The 19,659-nt window shown below is 38.8% G+C and overlaps 1 protein-coding gene across 2 annotated transcripts in view; it reads left to right on the top strand.

Annotated features, from left to right (window-relative positions):
• Nucleotides 1-19,659, top strand: part of RBPJ (recombination signal binding protein for immunoglobulin kappa J region) — a 61,221-nt gene that overhangs the window by 469 nt on the left and 41,093 nt on the right. The window contains exon 1 of one of the 2 annotated variants that reach the window (XM_042053011.1): nucleotides 142-231. The exons of the other annotated variant lie outside the window; for it this stretch is intronic. The gene's annotated coding sequence lies outside the window, so the exon portion shown is untranslated. Of the gene's footprint in view, nucleotides 1-141; nucleotides 232-19,659 lie in introns of those variants that run through there. 2 annotated transcript variants of the gene reach the window in all.

Here is a 19,659-nt window from a genome sequence, read left to right as displayed (position 1 = left end):
CGGGGGCACGGGGGGCTGCCCTCCGGACGGCCCGCGGGCGGGCCCTGCGGCGCAAACCTCGCGGGGCTGGGGTCCCGCCGGGTGGGCGCACGGAGGAGGCGCCCCGGGGGCCGGCCCGGCAGTGGCCGCGCTCTCCGTCCGCGCTTTGGCGTGGGGGTCCCGGCGGGTCTGGGCGCTCACTTTGCTCTCCTTCTCTCCGGCACGGACGCGCCGGTCAGGACTCCGTGCAGGGTCAGTGCTCATCCCGGCTGTTTCGGAGCGGGTCCCGCTCTGTGGGCTCCCAGGGGAGCGGCGGAGCCCAGCTGTGAGGGGACCTGGGGCTGGCACGGGCTGTTCCCCCTTCTCGTTCGCCCCGGCTCGTGCCGCCGCAGGCGGGGGTCCCCCGGGCTCCCCCGGCCACGGACCGGGAGCGCTCGGACAAAGGTTTTTGCTGTTGTGGTTGGAAGTTCAGCGCGGTGCCCCAGCGCCCCTCGCACGGCGGGGCCGGCCGTGGCCCGGCCCGGCGCTGTCACTTGGCGGCGGAGCGCTCCCGGTCGCGCCGAGCGCGGGCGGGCTCTCCGCCCCTGCTAGCAGGACACCCGTTCCTTCAGGCTGGGCGACCGATGTTCCCTTTCTCTCCTCTCTGCACACCATTCCTAGGGCTTTTTTGAGTTTTAGCTGCGTTCCTTCAAATGCTGCGGTGCAGGGAAGGGTAGCAGCCTGCCTACCCGACTAAGCCATGCTGGATCATAATGAATGGTAGTGTCCATCCCTTTCAACCACAGTGGGTAATACTTAATCATGGCTAGCCAGCTGCAGCATGTGTCACCGTAATAAGTGACACCCTCTTTGCCACCTACAGCTGATGAATAATAACAGATCCACTGCTGGTATACAGCATGCAATCACACCTGCAGTGTTACATTGCACGTTGCCATCCTCGCCACATCTTGATTGCTGCTGCTTATTTTAAGTGCCGTGTCCTTAATTTTGGGCTACCCTGAGCACGTGTAACCTCCCTCTATGTGTTGAGGGAAGAGGCAGTCAGGAGAAGGACAGGCTGTTTCTATACTCCACCTGTTTGTTCCAAATGAAATTTTGTCTCGTTAAAGTACTTCTGTGTCTTTCTAAAACGTGGACCTTATTTTAAGATTTCGCAGTGTGTCTGTGACCTTCTGTCTTCCCTGTGGGATTACATTGTCTACAGCATTGGCTCTGTGGTTAGAGAGCAACAGCCTGCTTGGGGGTGGGGTGGAGTTGGTGGTTGATGCTTTTGTTCTCGTGGAGAAGGTAGCATTATGGTATTTTGTTGTTTTGTTTGGCTGCAGTAGTGTTTCCAATTCCTCGCTCTTGTTTGTCAAAAAATAAATTGAAGCTTTTGCTTGATTTCTCTCCTTATGAAGGCATCTTGTGGCTGATACACAATTTCCCAATTAAATGTTCTTTAGGGAGGCTAATCTTGTTTGTTATGATTCCTGGAGTGTACTGTTTTAGAGGTTGGAGTTGAAAGAAGGGAACAAATGCTTTTAAAGTTTGCTATAACTATTAGCATGTGCTGTAGTTAGCAGTTAAGTTTTTCCACGTTTCTGTTAGTTTACTCATCCAAATACTTGGGCTCCATTTCCTTTTGTTTATTGTTATTATTTGTTGTTTTTTGTTATTATTACAGGTTTGTCAGAAGTGTTCTAATGTTTGCGATATGACTTTTATCCTTTTCAGATGTCTATTAAAATGTTGACAAAACAGCTGTCGATTATTTTAAAAACAGCGATCAAATAATCAGAGCAGTAGAAAAAAATACCATTTTAACAAGAGTGAAAAAATTGTGTGTAGTTTAGGTTTTTCATTCTACATTTTTTGTTTAAACCTCTAAGTCAAATACTTCTCTGGAAAAATAGTTTTTTGTTCTTATTGTTAAATACTTCCAGTGTAGGTAAAATGAAATATGTTAACTTTTGTTAATGTTATAGTTATATTACATGAAGGAGCCTGATTTTTTTTTTTTTTTAATTTTTTTTAAATTACATGACTTGTGTTTGGAGCGTGGCTCTGATGCTGAGTTGTCTGTGTGTAGTAGGATTAAAAATTGCCGATTCTCCAGTAGCCGATTTTTTTTTTTTTTTTCCCAAAATAGTTGGTATAAGGAGTTTTCTTTCTGGCCTGTTCTGTAAAAACTTACTTCGACAGAGGAAAAAAAGTGAAATTAAAAGCAATAACTGAAGAATGTAATATGCAAATCCTGCATTGCGTTTGAATGGGCATCACATGGGCACTCAAACTTTGAGGTAAAGCTTATGGCTCTTTTGCACTCAGTGTTACCTGAATGAAGAAGCTTTCCCCCCCGCCCCCCATGAAAACGATATGTCTGAGCTTAAATTATGGTACATAGGTTTATGCAGTATTGGATTGGAATAGTAGGAATTTACTGCAGCAGTTTTGGGGGGCAGTCAGCATATGTTACCACTTTGTTGTTTGCAGCATGTGGCACACTCGTGCTGCTGCCTCACAAGGAGGGTTTTGATTAAACTTGCTCATATGTACAGTGTCACAACCTAAACTGGGCGGTGTCAGAACTAGATATAGTGAAAAGGTAAACAGAAACATGAGACAAGTAATTTAAAATGAATTACTATTCACAAATATTATTTGAAAGAAGTGGATAATTTCTAGGTGGGGTTATAGAATAGTATTTTTGGGGTTTTGTGGAATATTTTTGGTTTTGGTTGTGAACAATTTAGGGAAATACCATTTTAGGATGACAAAATTAATGAAAATGTGCTTCTTTAATTATATAACATTTTGAGTGCAAACCACTTGGTTTTAAATAATTGCTGATGCTGCAAAAATACCTGTAGGCATCAATTAGTTTGAAAATTGCTCTGCTAAGTCTAATACAGCTATGTGACAGAGAAAATCTCTAATGCCATGAATTTAATTTTGTAGTTTTAAAGTGACATAAAGTATGGAATAGTGTCTTCTCAGTAGCCTGGGACAACCTGATCTTTAACATACTAGAAGCCAACTTAGAGATGAGAGATTGAAATAATAAATAGTAGGCATTGTCTTGGGCGCTGGATTACCAGTGAAAACCTCCGTAATAGCAGTATACAGTATAACATTTGGATTATTTTTCAAACAGGTTGAGAAGCCTTGAAAAAAGACAAAAATAACTTGAGTAGGTTTGTTGCTGGTATGATGTTTTCCATAGGCACTGTACAGTAGAAAATTGTTTTAGTCACACTTTTCTAAATAACAAGCTATTCAAGTTCCATGTCTGAATTAGTCATCCAGGAGTTCTGTGGTTATGAGGGGTTTCCTTACCCAGAAGGCGTAATGATTTAAGGGTCAGGGAAGACTCATGAGATCTGTGATGGCACAAGAGAATGTTTGGCATCAGTGCTGTGAATTTTAGTGCAGTAGTGTAGATGTGACAGCCATCTGGTCATTTTGTTTCTTTGTTTTTAATGAGAACTAAGAAACTAAGGAAAAAACTTGTAGGAGGTTTTTGAATGAGGGTGCTGTTTCCTGGAGCTCTCTCAACCACAAGGTCAAGGGAAGAGAAGTTCAGAGATGAAAATATAACAGTTTATCAGAACTTTAATCTCATCTACATCCTGATTAGTAATTTTAGAATGAGGATGTTGATCAGTGAGGGTCTTGAAGTAGAGAGTGAAGTGGATGCTGCTCAAGAGATGAGGCAGGGGAGGACTTCTGTGATCTGGCTGTAGGCTAAAAAAAGCTATAGAGAGAGGAATGTTCATAAGGGTCAATTCTGGATCTTGAAAGATGAGGAAGTGTGCTTCATTATTTCAGGTGTGAACTTCCGTGGTCACTGATAAAATTTCACCTACTAAAGGGATGTGATGGGCGTTGCTAGGACCTCAACACCAGGTTATTTCTAGGACCTATAGAGAACCTAGGTTTGAGGGCTAATGCCCAATTAGGTTCAGGACTTGCAGTAGTGGAAAGGAGACTGAAGCAATAGTAGAATGAGTAAGACCTGTGTGTTGTCTATGCTGATACTGAGCTGATAGTGAGGCATCAATATGGGGAGAGAGATTCAAGCTGGGGTGTTGACTTGGACAAGCACAGGAGCTAGGGAGTAGAAAGGATATTTCTGATTGATGGCAGGGAGTTCATAGGTGAATTTGAATCCTGGCCCTGGACAGAATGAAAACGAATGGAAAGGGATGCAAGACCAAAAACTATGAAGTGATTGATAAAATAATACAGGTGAATGAGAAGGCTCCTTCAGAAGGATACACTGAAAGAACAGTTAGAATGATAAGGGATAATCATGAGAGCAACAATGCCAAGGAAATGAGGGAGAGTTATTTCCAGAAAAGAAGCATTGCTGGTAGTCTTGCGTGATTGACAGGTCTAGGAAGATAACAATTACGTATTGATTCTGAGCCTCATCATAGGGTTAGGCTGCAAGAGATGTTAGTCAGAATGGGTTCAGTGAAGCTTAAGGAGTGGAAACAGGAATCATATAGACTATAGGACTAGAATTCGTGGATGGGTTCTTCAGGCTACAGTTTTTACTGTCACTGAAGGTTTAAACAGTGCTTATTAAGATTTGAGTAATAGCATAACTACAGCTATTGTACTGTGTATATGCACCTGATGAGTGTTAAAGATTGGGAAAAACTTGTTTACAATCAAATGATTAGATGGTTTTGTGTGACTGACATTTAAATTGTTATCAAGGAGCATGAGCTGTCTAAAGTCAGACTATTGGGAACTCCTTGTGAGCACTGTATTCTTGAAGGAGTCCTCTGAAATGCTGGCAAAACCTTTTTTAGTTTCAGTAGGAGCAATTGCATGAAGTTAAGGTCTTAATTTGGATTTTATTTGCTTTCACTGTTTATTCCTTGTGTTAAGTAGCTCTTTGTTGTTTGACTTATTCTGGTTGATAGAGAGCACAAAGAAAGTTTGAAAATAATCTTTCAGTAGCTTGATTTCTCCAGAAATAATCTGTAGACTATTGTATTTGGCATAGTGTGTGTGTGCTTGTTACAGCCAATTAAAAGGCAATATCCTTTGCTGATACCTTTTTGCAGAAGTAGCTCTCTCTTAAGTCTCGTTCCATGCTACGAATTGCATAAAGATCGTGGGTTTGTCAATGACAGTGAGTTTCTTTCCTCTGACTTGCTAATTTCTGTTTTTCAGTAATAATTAATTTTAGGACTATTTTTCAGTATTTTGAACTCCAATTCCTATGTTTAAAAATAGTGAAAAGAAGAGCAAGTAGCCTGTAGGTATTATAAAGTCTTCCTAAAAGACTTGTGGTGCCTTCACAAGTAAAGATTTTGAAGAAAGGTTTTATAGTTACTAATTCATTTTTGCTGAAGAGTACAGTTAAGGTGCAATGCATACCTGTTCTATCCTATGTTTGGTTTTTGATAAACTTGAAGAGATAGGTTGTAGTTTGGATTTGTAAAATACATATTTAATACAAACAGGTATTCTGTCTTACACAACTTGTTAGAATCTCTCTTGGGATGAAGAATGTAGTTTCTACACAATATTAGTTTGACATTTGGAGAGCAAATCACGTCGGCAGAATTCTGAAGTTTCAGGACATGTTTTCTGTGTTTGTAATACTTGCAACCCTAAATTCTTTGGATGTTAATTGCAAGCACATTATTAACTGACGTATATGGCACTAATGTGCTGAAATACTGTCTCCCAAGAGCATTTCACAGGGAAGGTGTATTTTTAAGGTTTTTTTAAAATTTATTTCAATATTTTTAAAAATTGAGCAATTGTGTATGCCTGCTTTTATAGAATTACTTTTTTCTTTTGTCTTTAGGTGAAGAAGAGAAAAAGGTAAATGTCACTAGCCGTATTGTCAGATGAAATCTTAATTCTATTGACAAAAGTGGATATGCCTTTTAAGTCTGTAGTATTTCAAGGCAGTTTTATAATTATAAATAATAATTATATTCTTGATCTTAGTGAACTGCCATTATTTTTATGTGGAAATGCTTATAGCATTATAATATTATACACTTCATGCTTGAACATAATTGCATTAATTAACAATTAAGATTATATGACGTCAGAAAATAATACAGAATTAAGGTTATCTCTTGTAATGTAAAAATTCAGAAAAGGAAACAGCCAGTACACTTCTTTGAAAAAGAAATTATTAATAGAAGCAGTTTCCATATCCCTACATTCTTACTGAGTCTTGGAAAAGTAAGGGCTAAACTTAGAGTTTATCTCATTTCCTGAGGTTCTACTTATGTGGTGTTCTTTACTCGTAATTCGTGTGTGTATGTATTTTGTGGTTGCTACCTTTCACAAAAAAAGTTAAGTAACTTTTACAACCTGGAGAAACTTTTATCACCTTTGCTGTGTCACATCACAGCCATTTTTCAGACTGTTTATACTGTTTAAAAAATTTCGTTTTCTGAAAAATACTTTCCTGCTCTTCAACTGCACTTTAGTTATCCAGATAGTGACATATGGTCATGTATCTTCTTGCTCTTACACTTGTAAATGCATAAAGTACATATTTGCACTGGTAAACTTTTTTACCAAGAAAGAAAAGAACATAAGGGTTTCAGTATGTACAGTGTGAGAAGTCTCTTGATGGACCTTGCGGATTTTGATCCTTACAGTAGACAGAGACTATTATTATATATAAGACGTTTTAGTATTATATATATATTAAAATTATATATAATATAAAATAAACAGAGATGAAGATAAACACTATTTTTGTTAGTAATTTTATTTTTAAAAGCCTGACTGATCATAAAAGTTTACTGTAAGATATAATTGTTATAATGTTTTACTATTTGATTAATAAGATTGTTTAATGAATGACATGCTCCTGGGACATGATTTGTTCTCTCTAAAGCAGTCTGAACACTTCAGTTGAGAGCACATGACTTCAGGAAGCTTGTGAGGCTCTTTTTTGAACGCGTCTTTTTATGTAGATAAGTCTTGAAACATTGATGTTGAGTTGAAGTACATATTTCCATAGTTATTTAAACTGAGAGGCTCTGCGGAGTCATCTTGGCTAGTTATAGGGCTGGGCAATCACCAGACGTGAAATTTAACAAAGGCAAGTGCCAGGGATGGGGCAGCTGTGGATGTACATAGGCTAGGGAATGGGAGGCTGCAGAAAGGGATCTGAGCATCCTGGTCAACAGAAAGCTGAATGTGAGTCAGCAGTGCCCTGGCAGCCAGGAGGGCCAAACGTGTCCTGGGGTGCATCAGGCACAGCATTGCCAGCCAGGCAACAGAGGGGATTGTCCTGCTCTGCTCTGCACTGGGGAGACCTCACCTCGAGTCTTGGGGGCAGTTTTGGGCACTGCAGTTAAGAAAGATGTAAAGCTCTTAGGGAGCATCCAAAGGAGCACCATGAAGATGGTGAATGGTCTAGAGGGAAAGCCATATGAGGAATGACTGAGATCAGTTGTCTTGTTCTGGAGGAGACCAAGAGGAGACCTCATCACAGCCTATAGCTTTCTCACAGTGGGAAGCAGAGGGGCAGATGCTGATCTCCTCTCTGGTGACCAGTGACAGGACCCAAGGGAATGGCCTGAATTTGTGTCAAGAGAGATTTAGGTTGGATATTAGGAAAAGGTTCTTTACCCAGGGAATGGTTGGGTCCTGGAACAGGCTCCTCTGGGAAGTGGTCACAGCACCAAGCCTGACAGAGTTCAAGAAGCACCTGGACAATGCTTTCAGGCACATGGTGTGATTCTGAGGGTGTCCTGCGCAGGGACAGGAATTGGGCTTGATGATCTTGATGGGTCCCTTCTAACTCGGGATGTTCTATGAGTCTGATTCTAAAGTTGTTTACATGCTTCACTTGAAAAACATGAAGACCATACAGTGGTTGTGGTTATGGTATAACTTTTCTTCATTTGTTTGTTATTCAGGAGCAAGAGCTTATCTCTGTTTTATTACATTACATGACTGACTTGTATACAGTGCTATTTCATCAGTGCCTTGAAAATCCAGAATGCTTTCTCCAATAGTGAACAACCTGTATTGGCAACTAATCATTTTTAACTGCTCTGTGTGAGATCACACCTTCATTTGATTTTTCTACTTCTCGTAGGTTAGATTAAAGGGTATGTACTACAATGGATCCTTGTTAGTGTTTTGGTTATTAATCTAATTTCTTACAGTTATTTGAGTAGAGGAATGAACACTTAAATTTTTTCCTTTATGAGTACAGACAAATATAGACATTTTTCTGAATGTGCCAGAAAAAAATGTCTTTCTACTTTTATTCTTGGTAACATTGCTTGGTCTGTAGGACCTTTCATCTGCACTTTGTTTTTTTCAAAGCCATTCTTGTGGCATATTTCCAGTGTGTGGTGCTTTGGGAGGTTACCAGGAAAACTTGGTATCGAAATGAAACTTCATCAGGCTGCTGTGAAATTCAGAATTTTCCAAGCCTGAAAGAGGGAATTGAATTGTGCAAAATACTGGTCCCTAATTTTTGCCGAACCATAGAAACTGCATGGAATAAAAGATACTCTTCAGAAAATATCCTGCTTTCCTTTTCCTGGCAGCTCTTATTTTTACTCTGTAATTTAATTTTGTCTAGGAGCAGTGGCAAAGGATCTGCAGGCAGTGTTTGCAAGCTGCAAGTTGTGGATTAGGAATTGCTAGTGTAGAAAATAAGGTTAAAGTTGTTTGCTCAGCAGAAGAATTTGTGAAACTACGCTTTTATCAGTTATCGATTACGGGGAGGTTGTCTCGGTAAGGGGTGTTACTGCTTTCACTCGTGATCTTACATAAAGGGGGCTTCAAAATAAACGTCTAGAGTCTTGGAGGTGCTTGTGCACACTCTGAGTTTATGCCATTGTGGAAGAGTTCTAAGGCCAGGCAGAATAATAATAGTGAGTCTTACTCAGTTATTGTTGTTGTTCCAGCTGTCTGCGTAAAAGCTCTTCATGTCCTGAACATGAAAAAATAAGCATAAAAACCCATTGACTTGCCAAGGTCAGACAGAGTCTGTGGAGAGGTGGAAATAGAATTACTGTCTCCTGCCTCTGTTCTCGTACTTGGTGTAGTTATGGGGTGTTTGCTGAGTTTTGACAGGTGACATCATGTTTTCTCTCCCAACTGTGGCTGTGAAAGCAGGTCAAGAGAAATAAGACTTCCTTACGTTTTTCATCTGCATAACAGAAAGGTATGGTAAAGAAGACTTGAGTGATTGTATTCATCATTAATGTGTTTTGGTTATAGTGAGGGATGTTAGAGTGGACACTAGAGAGATGCTGCTCTTACATAATTGAGACAGATGCGATGGTTGGGGCATGACCAGTAGATAAATGTGCCCTGTAATAAAATTAAGTGATGCTGCAGTGTGCTGTGCTTTGTACTGCGGGAGAAATTATTCTGTATAGGTACTTATTTTCAAAACTGAAAATATATCACTGCTTTCCAAATCCGCCACCCAGCTCTGGTTTCAGTAGTGAGTGTCAGAATTCAGAAAAGAAAAAGCTTTGGTGAAAGACTTCTGTTGTTCTGCATGTGTGTGCTTTTTTTCATGCTCTCTTAGTTTTGCAGTAGATACATGGTGATGACTAGTAAAATCCTCAATAAAGTACTACCTTCCAGGAATTATGGGGATATATCAAAACTATTTTCGATATGCCTTTTTGTCCAAGTATTTTTCCGGCCAAATTTTTTTCTTCTGCTCTTCAGTACTTCTTTGTCAGCACTGAGTCCTGGGATGTTGTTGGTTTGCTGTGGTTTGTTGGGGCTTTTTTGTTTTGGTTGGTTTTTTGGTTGGTTGGGGTTTTGTGTGTGGTTTTTTGTTTGTATGGGGGGGTTTTCATTTGGTTTTTTATTTAATTTTCCTTTGCATTCCATTTTTTTTTCATTTGCTGTTGCATGGTTGATGTTGCTTTTCATTTGTTTTGTTTATGTGTGCATTACAAATTTCTCATTAAGAAGTCATGCAGAGCAGTTAATCAAAATAAGTATTTGGGATCAGACTTCCTCTTTGAAAGAGGCTTGTAGCATACTTGATGCATTGTGACAAACTGTTTCAGTCAGCACACATGATAATGACGTGGAATTCTGATCACAATATAAAAGTTTAAGGGATTTTTGTATAAGTACTAAATTTACAAGAGTGCCCTCCTCTACTGATTGTTTTGCTGTTGATTATGGAGGTAAACATGTCTCTTAATTTGTAAGAGTGATAGAAGAATGTGTTATGGAGAGAGAAAAAAACATGCAGTTCTCTAAAGTAAATTTTTTGCTCTAAGAGTCACCTGAAGCAGGAAAGGCATGAAAACCTATTCTGGTGATCTGTTTTAATTAATAATATAGATGTTGGCCAGGCTTATGTTCAGTTTTGATAATACAGTAAATAAGATTAATGTTCCCAGTGCTTACGTTTAGATAGCAGCACTCTCAAAATACCAAGAACTGTGTTAAAACAAACGTGAGAACTATGCCAAAACAAACGTCAGAACATTCTGCTTTTTTTTTTTTTTTGCAATGGGCAAAATACCTGTATTTCACAACAGTTAGCAGGCAAAACAAAGGAGTCGTTATGAAACAATATTTAAAAAAGGTTTTACTGAGTTTACGCCCAATTAGCTTGTTGAAGTGATAAATCATACCTCAAATGCAAAGGAAAAGTAGACTAGGCCTTTACACTAATTTGTGATTGTTAAAGTGTACAGAAAGTGTAGGGTGACTTTTGTTACTGGATCCCTTGTGCTGTAAGGGTAGTAGTCATTCTTTTTGACTGGCTGCATCTGCATGTAGCTTTTGAGACTGCAGTAAACAAAAAGTGACCTCAGAAGATACGCCGAAGGTTCCTCTCAAGACAGAGTTTGAAGCCAGTCCTTATGTGAGTGTTCCTTGAATGTAGCCTGAATTAACATATGGAAATAAAATATATAAGAAGAAAAGCTCTGGGCATATCCCTTGTTTTTCCAATGTTTGTGGTATCCACGGTTTTTCTGGAAAAAATCTTAACTTTATTTTTTGATTGTTAAATACTTAGTAAATAATCAGAAAAACTGAACTGACCTTCCTGCCTTACTGTCTCACCATATTGCTGGATGGCACTTAGCAGTAGACTGGTTAGACTTGTCAGTTTGCATAGTCATGAAAGTTGTATTGCATCAGGTTGAATTTAAAAGTTTATCTTTTATAGTTTGACTAGTTCGCCAAAAAAACCAAACCAAGAGCAACAGAGGGTATTAAGCTGTGATGAATATTGTATCTGTGGAGATAGGAGACTTGTTCACTTATTGGAAGTTTTCCTCTGTGCTTACTCTGGATAGGATTCAAATTCTGGGTATCATCGTTGGAAGTACTCAGCAGATTTTACTGGTGACACTTCTGATCTCCTACCTAATGGCCCCAATTGTAGAAGATTTTTTTCAGTAATGATAGTACATTTTTTTAAGATTAAAAATGCTATTCTGCCATTGTACAAACTGCATTCCTAGCTAATATTTTCTTTTTTTTTTTTTTGTTTTGACATCAGTTGAAAAACATGTATAGCCACTGCTTGACATTCCTTTCCTCTGATTCCAGTTTAGATCTGGTCAGTTCTGCTTCCTCTTGTTACACATAAAGCATACTGAAATAACACAGAGTATTGTATTTTGCTTGGTCATTTTGAGTTCTGTTTTCTCCTGAATTTTGTGAGCAGCCCTCAATTAGTTTTGCTTCTGGATCTCTCTCTTTTTTTTTTTTTTTTTTTTTTTTTTTTTTCTTTTTTTTTTTTTTTCTTTTTTTTTTTTCTTCTCTTTTACTATTTTTAGTGGAGTAGCACACCAGAATACTTTGTCTGGATTTTTTTCTGCGGAGTTTTTGTGTAAGCCCCATTCTCTTTGTTCCTGGGCAGTCCATGTTCACTTATGTTTGTCCAGGGCAGTACTTTCAGACTACTTCCCAACTGTGTTGTTCCTTTTTCCCCTATATTTTGCTGTTACTAGCTCTGTAAGGCTTATGGTGTACTTTGAGCATCACCACCAGCATTATCTACAGAGTGGGGAAGTCACTGTTGCTACTCAGCAATCCAACAACTGTATGTTTTAAGTCAAGTCCAAACCCTGTTCCTTACTTTTGGGAACTTGAAACTTCATCAGTGTCTTTGATCATGAGAGGGGCTGTCTAATAAGCACTTGTATGCAACTTGTCTCCCTCCATAAAAACAGATGAGGGTTGGAGAGAAAATAAAATCTAAAGAGTTCAAGAACCTGAGATATCTCATGTAACAAAAGACAAAACTTATACTGAGAGAGAAGAGTAAAACTTAAGTTGTATTGGTAAAGCCAAAGAAAGATCCAGTCTTACTATTGTGAAGGCAGGAAATATATTTTGGGAGGGGAAAGAGGACATAGTGAAGGAACATTTTATTTTGAAGGAGTTTCGTTTTTTTGCTTTTACCACCCTTCTTTCTTTTGAAATGTTTCGGTTCTCTTCATGTATGGGAAGCCACTACTATTTTTTTATCCTTTTGCTACTCCAAAGAGAATGGATAAAATAGAACTTTGAATGAATGTAGACTGCAGTCTGTTGCTATAGTGGCTTTGTAGGGTGTATATTGAAAGCTGTGAAGAAGCAGGACACTTTGTTCTTACTAACATGGTATATTTCTAAAGCAACAGAACAGGGAGAAAGGATTGTTTTTGAAGTGATGAAAGCAAACAAAGTAAAGCTGAGACCAGGTTTTGAAAGCTAAATTCCGTAAATAAGCATTGCCCAAGAAATGATGGGTGTGTGTCTGTGCATACAGGTACACTTAAAAGTGTTTGTTATACAGCTTTAATATACAACTTGGATTTATATTTACTGTACAGAAAGTTTCTTCTAACATAAGATGGGTTAAAAGAGCATTGTGACGTTCTGCATAAAATTGTAACTTTTCTTTTTGCCTGCTTCAGTGGTTGAATACAAGCATTTGATTTGGTTTTCTTCATACCGTTTCAGAACCCTAGAGAAATGGTAACATACTGGGGTGTCTTAATATAAAAATTACCGGTTTGATTGAGATAGTTCTCTCCTACACTTTTTGTTCTCATTATAGAAGGCAACTTTATTAGTAATACATGTCCTGATCTTGTCTGTTCTTGCTTCACAAAAAACATGTATTTGAAAGCTTAATATAGAGGTATTCTGGAAGTAGATGTGTAACAATGGTGCACTTTTTCTTTCAACAGTGAGCCTCAGTTTACTGTTGCTGATTAAACAGCTCACATAGCCCTTTGTCTAAAGCATTCTTCCCACTTCATTTTGGAATAAAATTTAGAAAGTCAAACAGGCATATCATTTGGATATCAGAATTGAATAATGGTTCCAGCCAGCGAGGCTAATGTGTGCAACCTTTCTCCTTCGGTTAAAGGTTTTTTCCTTTGGTAAAAGGAGTCTTCAAACTATCACTCTGGTAACACTGGTCCATAGTTGTAGAAACAGGAAGCAAACACTTAAACATTGTCCCAGATCACCATTGCTCTGTGGTGTCTTCCTTTTTTTCAGCTGCTTTCTTAATTTCTTTCTTGGAAGCCAAAAGTAGCTTCGTGCAGTTCTCCTAAGAGTTGAGTCATTTGCCAGCTTCTCCTTTGCAAATAATCTGTAATGGAATCCACTATATTTTCTCTGCCTGAGGCTGTTTATTGCATTGTCCACTTGCTTTTGACATGCTGTCTCAGTCCTTTTGATTGCTTATTCTGTCTGTTTTCTGCAGTGTCTGTAGTTAATTGTAGCTGTTAGAAACCTCTTGAGGACTCAGAGTTCAAATTGCCCTAGGTCTTGGCACACTGTCCTTCCTGTAAGTAACCTGCATTCACCTGTCACTCAAGCGGCTTGCAAGCTGTTGGGTGGCATGCAGGTCCAGGGAGCTCTTTTAACAGGGCTCTAGGATACCTTGAAGGATGGGCTCTGGTTTTCCAGCCAGGATAACTGGGGCTCTCTATACTCGTTATGTTTTGGGAAGAATGGTGTGCTGATGGTGAGTATACTTCAGGTTTGTCCCAAGGTGTGCTGGCATGGCCAACCAGGTCTTATAACTAGTAAAAGTATCATAGTTGAAAAGCTGTCGGGTGCCTGTCATGGCATTGTTTGTGAAGTTAATGGAGATTTATGTCCTAAAGGGCATTGCGCTTTTTAGTTGACAGTCTCTGGGGGAAAACTGGAAAATTCTTTCCTTTTTAAAAGAAACCAAAAAACTAACTTACCCAGAAAACTCCACAGCACCACTCCTTCGCTCCTCTCCTCCCCCCTGCCAAAATTGACCGGTAGAGATTTATTATGCTTTCCCTTAAAGTTTGTGGTTAATTTTATTAATACGCATTTGTATTATCATGCCACACTTGACAGCTGGTTTCTGTGTGTACCTTCAGACAAACAGTGGCCTTCTGTCGCAGCGCTTTGGTCAGCAGTTAGCGTCTGTGGCTGCTGAGCTGTGTGATTTGCAGGCTTTTCCAGTGTCACTCCAGTATGAAACTGGATTTGCTGACCTGTTAAAACTAAGTTTTAGTTCTGGGGTGGAGCGACTCTTTGAGGCTGATCGTATTGATGATGTGAAGTTGCCTTCAGATTTCCTTGCCCTGAACTGAAAATAGTCACAGACAGGAGAATTTTATGGGGAGGTACCGTTTAGGCTTGTATGGTTCTTACTCTTCTTCAGCTGTCCATTAATCCTGCTGCTGGAAATGGAGAAACAGATTGCTGGAGCCTTGGCCTGAGTAAGAATAACCCTTGTGCCCGGTAGCAGTGGGAGCAGAAGGCCCTGCACCCCTGGGTGGATTGTCTTAACTCTATCCTTCTTCCTCATCTTTGCCTCACTTTGTAATAGCAACAGGGAGTGGAGAGGAATGGATGGACGCTGGTGTGGGGCTGGGGAACAGAATGAAATCTCTGAAGGTAGATAATGATGTATGTATATATGTGTGGAGGTGATTGTCTCTTGAGTTTTCTACTGCTGCAAAGATTTTGAAGATATTTTGGAGGTGGGAAAACTAGATTTTGCTATCTCAATGTTAAAATTTTTATCTGATTCTTTACATTTTTATTTATTGGGGTACAGAAACATTGAGTGGCTTCTCTGTTTTACACATGTACTTTTATTTAGTTGTAGGGAAGTTGTACTTTCTCTCCCCCAAGGGAGTTTCCTGTGTATATGGAAAAATACAAAACAGAAGTGAAAAATACCTCAGGCTTCCAAACCTAGTGCTCACATTTCACTTCTCCCACTACCTTTCTTGTCGTATAAATAGCCCAGCAGTCCTTCCCCTGCCCTATAGCAATATCATCTATCTAAAAAGCTAGACGCTATCATAGCAAATATGGTAGCTAACTTGTCACACCAAATTATTACAACAACCTGTAAACCACTGGGGAAATAAAAAAAATTTACACAGTGCTACACTTTTCTGATGTTTATCTTTAACTGCCAGAATGTTTTATTAGGCTTTTTTCAGGCTAGTAAATATAACTTTGATACCTGTTCCAAGAGGTTTATAGTTACGAATACATTCAGTATGCAACTCATGGGCTTTTTTTGTTTAAAAATCCACTTAAGGCAGGGGCCCTAAAACTGTGTGTAACTCAACAGTTACATTGCATTTCATAATGTGTTACTCTCACTAGAAATTCTGGAGATCCTCTGTTTTCAATCTGACTATAGAGCAAATGGTTTCTCTATTTCTTACGCCTAGGTGAGCAGTATGTAGGTAACGTATTGTATTCAATATGAATGCTATCTTCACAGTATTTAATTTTTCCCATAACCATATAAGATAATTTAAGCAGTTTAAAACTGGTATTCTGAATTTCCTTCATTTGTTTTGACTGTATTTTGTGTATGTTCTCTTGTCATGTAACAGGTTTGTGGGTTTTTAGCCTCTTAAGTTGTTCTGTAAAGGGTAGGACTAAAGAACTTCTGTGTCCTGTACACTTGTGCCTTGTATGGTGAGGAAAGGTTTTGGGACAGTACCATGATCTCCTTCATCCCTAATGGGCAAAGTGTAGCAGTAGTAGAGCTAAGGCATATGCTTACTGTCTAACCAAATGGCATATGCAAAGTGATCAGCTGTTGAAACAGGAGTTTCCACATTTTGCTTTGTCTTTTTCAGTGACACTGGTATTCTGGAAATGTCTATCCAGCTTCCAGTTTTCATAAAACTCATAGCAACGTAATTGTCTTTAAAAGCTCTTTTCTTCTTTTTAAACTTAGTTAGAACTGATTTATGGGCTCCAAAGTTATTGAAAGGATTGCTAATCAATTTATTAATTGTACTAATACAGTACTAAGCCTGCTTTGTGGACAGAGTGTGCTGTATTTTCCAGAATGCATTAATGCCTTGGAAGAAAATACATCATTTCTCTAAAATGCTGAATTCTAAGTGGTAACTTCTAATATAGGTTACCCCTTGATTTTCTTTAGGATGAGACTTTTTTCCTTCATTTATCTCAGCTACGTGGCCATCTGCATATTTTCATTCCATGGTTCAGGCTATTTATCTGTTTGTTGAACTTTCATGATTGCATTTGTCAATTTTTTCTTTTTTGGAGAGCTCAGTCTGCCCTGTTGGAAGCAGCAGTGGGCAGAAATTTCAGGAAGTATATCTCCCTATAGATTGGCATGTTCCATATACTACATACTTGGTAGTCCTATGTTGGCGAACATTTTTAAGCTGGTCAAGTTACGCTTGACAGGGTGGTAGCTGCTAACTGAAATGACAGATTTGGTTGTTTAGTACTTCAAGACGCTTTTGACAATTTACTTTCCCTTTTGGCCTAAATGTACTTGGAAGGATGAGACAATGTTTTGAAAAGAGGTTGGGTTCGGAGCTCAGCAGTTAGGAGTCTTCGCAACACTGCTTAGGCACCCTTTTCATGCTGTAAAATCGTTGAAAAAAATTTGTGCCAGCACAGTCATTATTCTGGGAAACTCGTGTTGTAGCAGTCACAGGTTCAAGATCATGCAGAAGTTAAGTGCTGTTGGGTAAAAATTTTTTTTTAAAATAGTGGTTCCTTAAATACTTAGAATACCTAAGTTAAGTTTGTCTCAGAAAAGTGTTCTTGTTTTCAAATTGGCTTCATGGTTTATAGTGTACCTCATTAAGATGCAGGAAGAAGTTTACCAGTAATTTGCATCTGTGTGGAGTTTAAACTTGACAAACCTGAAAAGCAAGCCTCCTTGAATTAAGTATGATTCACACAATTTCCATTTTAAAAAATGAACAATAATAACTGCTTTGCATTTGTGCTCTTCAGATTTTTCTTATGAAAAATGCTGTACAAAAGCTGTTAGGGCACAATAGGAGCATGTGTAACTATGTAAGAGAACTGTAATACTGTAAGACCAGAAAAAAGGATGATAAGGTGTTAGCTTGCTGGCATTCCAGCCATGTAATCTAATCTTTTCATATGGTTATTGTAAGTGTACTGTGATAAGGAGGAGTAGAAGTTTATTATTGGAGTGTCCGTTTAATTGTCTTGTACAGGGGATCATTGACCCAGTTATCGTAACAGTTGTTAAAAATATTATCATATTTGATGGTAGGCATTGTAGAGATTATATTTCTCTAGCAATTTGTTTCTAAATATTTTAATTTTACAATTATAACTAGCAATAATTAGAAGGAGCTTCTAGCTTATAAAATATAAACAGAAATACAGTTTTTGTTGTACTTACCCTACTTTCTTCTTTCTGTTTCAAGACAAGTATTTTTTAAATGGGAATATGAATTTCTGTCTTTCCTGTGTTGGAATGCTCTATTAATTATTGCAGGGACTGTAGCTACAGTATGATTTAATATCTTAGAAACTTAGAATTTAACTGTGAATTAATTCAACAATGACAAAAAGTCCAAAGCTTTCAAATCTTTTAAAACAACTCCTTTTCTTAAAACACAGGTTTGTAAACTGCAGATGGATCACCTAATTTTGCTCTCTGTGCAAGTTATATGACTTTAAAGGTTTAAGAATATTTTGCTTATATTAAATGCTTCCCAGTTAGAGACCTTCAGCACAATCACAGTGAAAAAGCCTAACAGGGAAGAATGGCTTCCAACTGATTTAGTTGTCCTAGAAAGTTGAAAAAGAGCCTTCTAATTCTCATTCTTCTCTGGGATGTGTTTATTGCTGCTGTTTTTATATTCATGGGATGATGTATTCATAAGTGTAATTACAAAACAATACACTTGAGATTGATTAATTCTAGGATACTGACAGCTCATTCTGCAACTGCGCCCAGTTAATGTTAGTGTAACCACGTAATTCCTGGGTGATGCAAGAAAACATCTGATATCTAGGAAACCCTGTAATTTTGTAACACAGGTTGGTGCCAAATACAGCTTTGTTGAACAGTATACGTATGCACAGGTTTTGTGTCGTCATTTTAATCTACTGAGGAGATAAATTTTATTTGCCAATTTGAAAATTACTGTTTGCATGGCAACCTGCTTAGGCGCTGATAACCTGTTCTCTGCTTGCATACTGATACAATTTTTGAGTTGTTTTACAAGTCTAGAATCAGTGGGTGAGACGTAGTTCAGAGAAATAAGCTTATAGAACTCTAGCAGTTTACTTTTATTGAATATAAGGAGCCGCTTCCTTATTGCGTTTTGAAGGCTCCCAGTATAGAATTTGGAGGAAGAAAGGGAATGAAAGGAGAGGGTACATACTGTAATAGTACTGTGTTAAAAAAAAATAAAGAAGCAGATTATATTGTATAAAAAAAGTTGACTGAAAATGACTGAGTTGCTGGAGAAGGGAGATGATAGGGAATTGTCCCCATTTCTTAAAGGTGTTTTTTAGAAATGTGAAAATACAGTAAAACAATTTAAAAGTGGCTCTTGAAACTTGCTCTGGAGGGCTTGGCACTTCTGTCGGAGCTTACAGTTGTTAAACCAAGACCAGTTAAGGGAATGTATGAACTGGTTTTTGTTGGCTTTTTGCTAATGTTGTTGTTGTTGTTATTATTTACATTATTTAAAATAATATTAAGCGGGTCTAAATTGAAGGTAGGGGTGCACCAGGTTTGTAACAGTGCCCTACTACTGAAGTAGGAGGTCACATTCTCCTGAGTGTGCCTGTTGATTGCGCTGAGGTGGTGCCGGCAGTCACTGGGTTCGTGATGGAATCAATGAAGTTCTCTTTCTTTCACCTCTTTCGCCTCTCCGTCTCTGGCCTCCCCAAAAAGATAGTTTTTGTTCTGGCCTACTGATTTGAATTTACCTGTGGAAAGGTTGGACAAGTGCTGGAGTTTGGTGTGTGAGGATAGGTCGGTGCAGCTGGGGGAAGCTGGCAGGCAAGACCTGTTTGGCAGTGACAAATCAGCTCAGCTGCCTCTGAAGCCACAGTCTAACAGTGAACTGGAGCAGCTGGGACACAGGCACGTTTGCTTGCCCTGACCTAGCAGAGAGGTGGTAAAGGCATTTGAGACAGTGGTGACTTAAATTGTCACAGCAAGACTTCTCAGAGTTGGTCTGCTTAAACCTTAGAGATGTTTACTTAGGTGTCATTTTGCATTAAGTTCTGCTTGCGCTTGGGGTGACAGTCTTACAGTTGTCCTAAGCTAAACTTTGACTAAGGATGTCAGTTTCTTGGTAAGATCTTTTAATTTTGCTTAAGACTTGGGTTTTGCAAGTCATTTTCCCTACTGAATTCTTCTGTGTGTTCTTGCATTATAGTTCTTTCCCATGAGAGTTACAGGCTTGCTTA

This window comes from Corvus kubaryi, unplaced genomic scaffold (assembly GCF_017639235.1).
Source record: "Corvus kubaryi isolate FWS band 111438036 unplaced genomic scaffold, C.kubaryi_AGA036_p1.0 split1-131, whole genome shotgun sequence".
NCBI lineage: Eukaryota > Metazoa > Chordata > Aves > Passeriformes > Corvidae > Corvus > Corvus kubaryi.
Note: the sequence above shows the minus strand (reverse complement) of the source record. Positions and strands in the feature narration are given on the sequence as shown.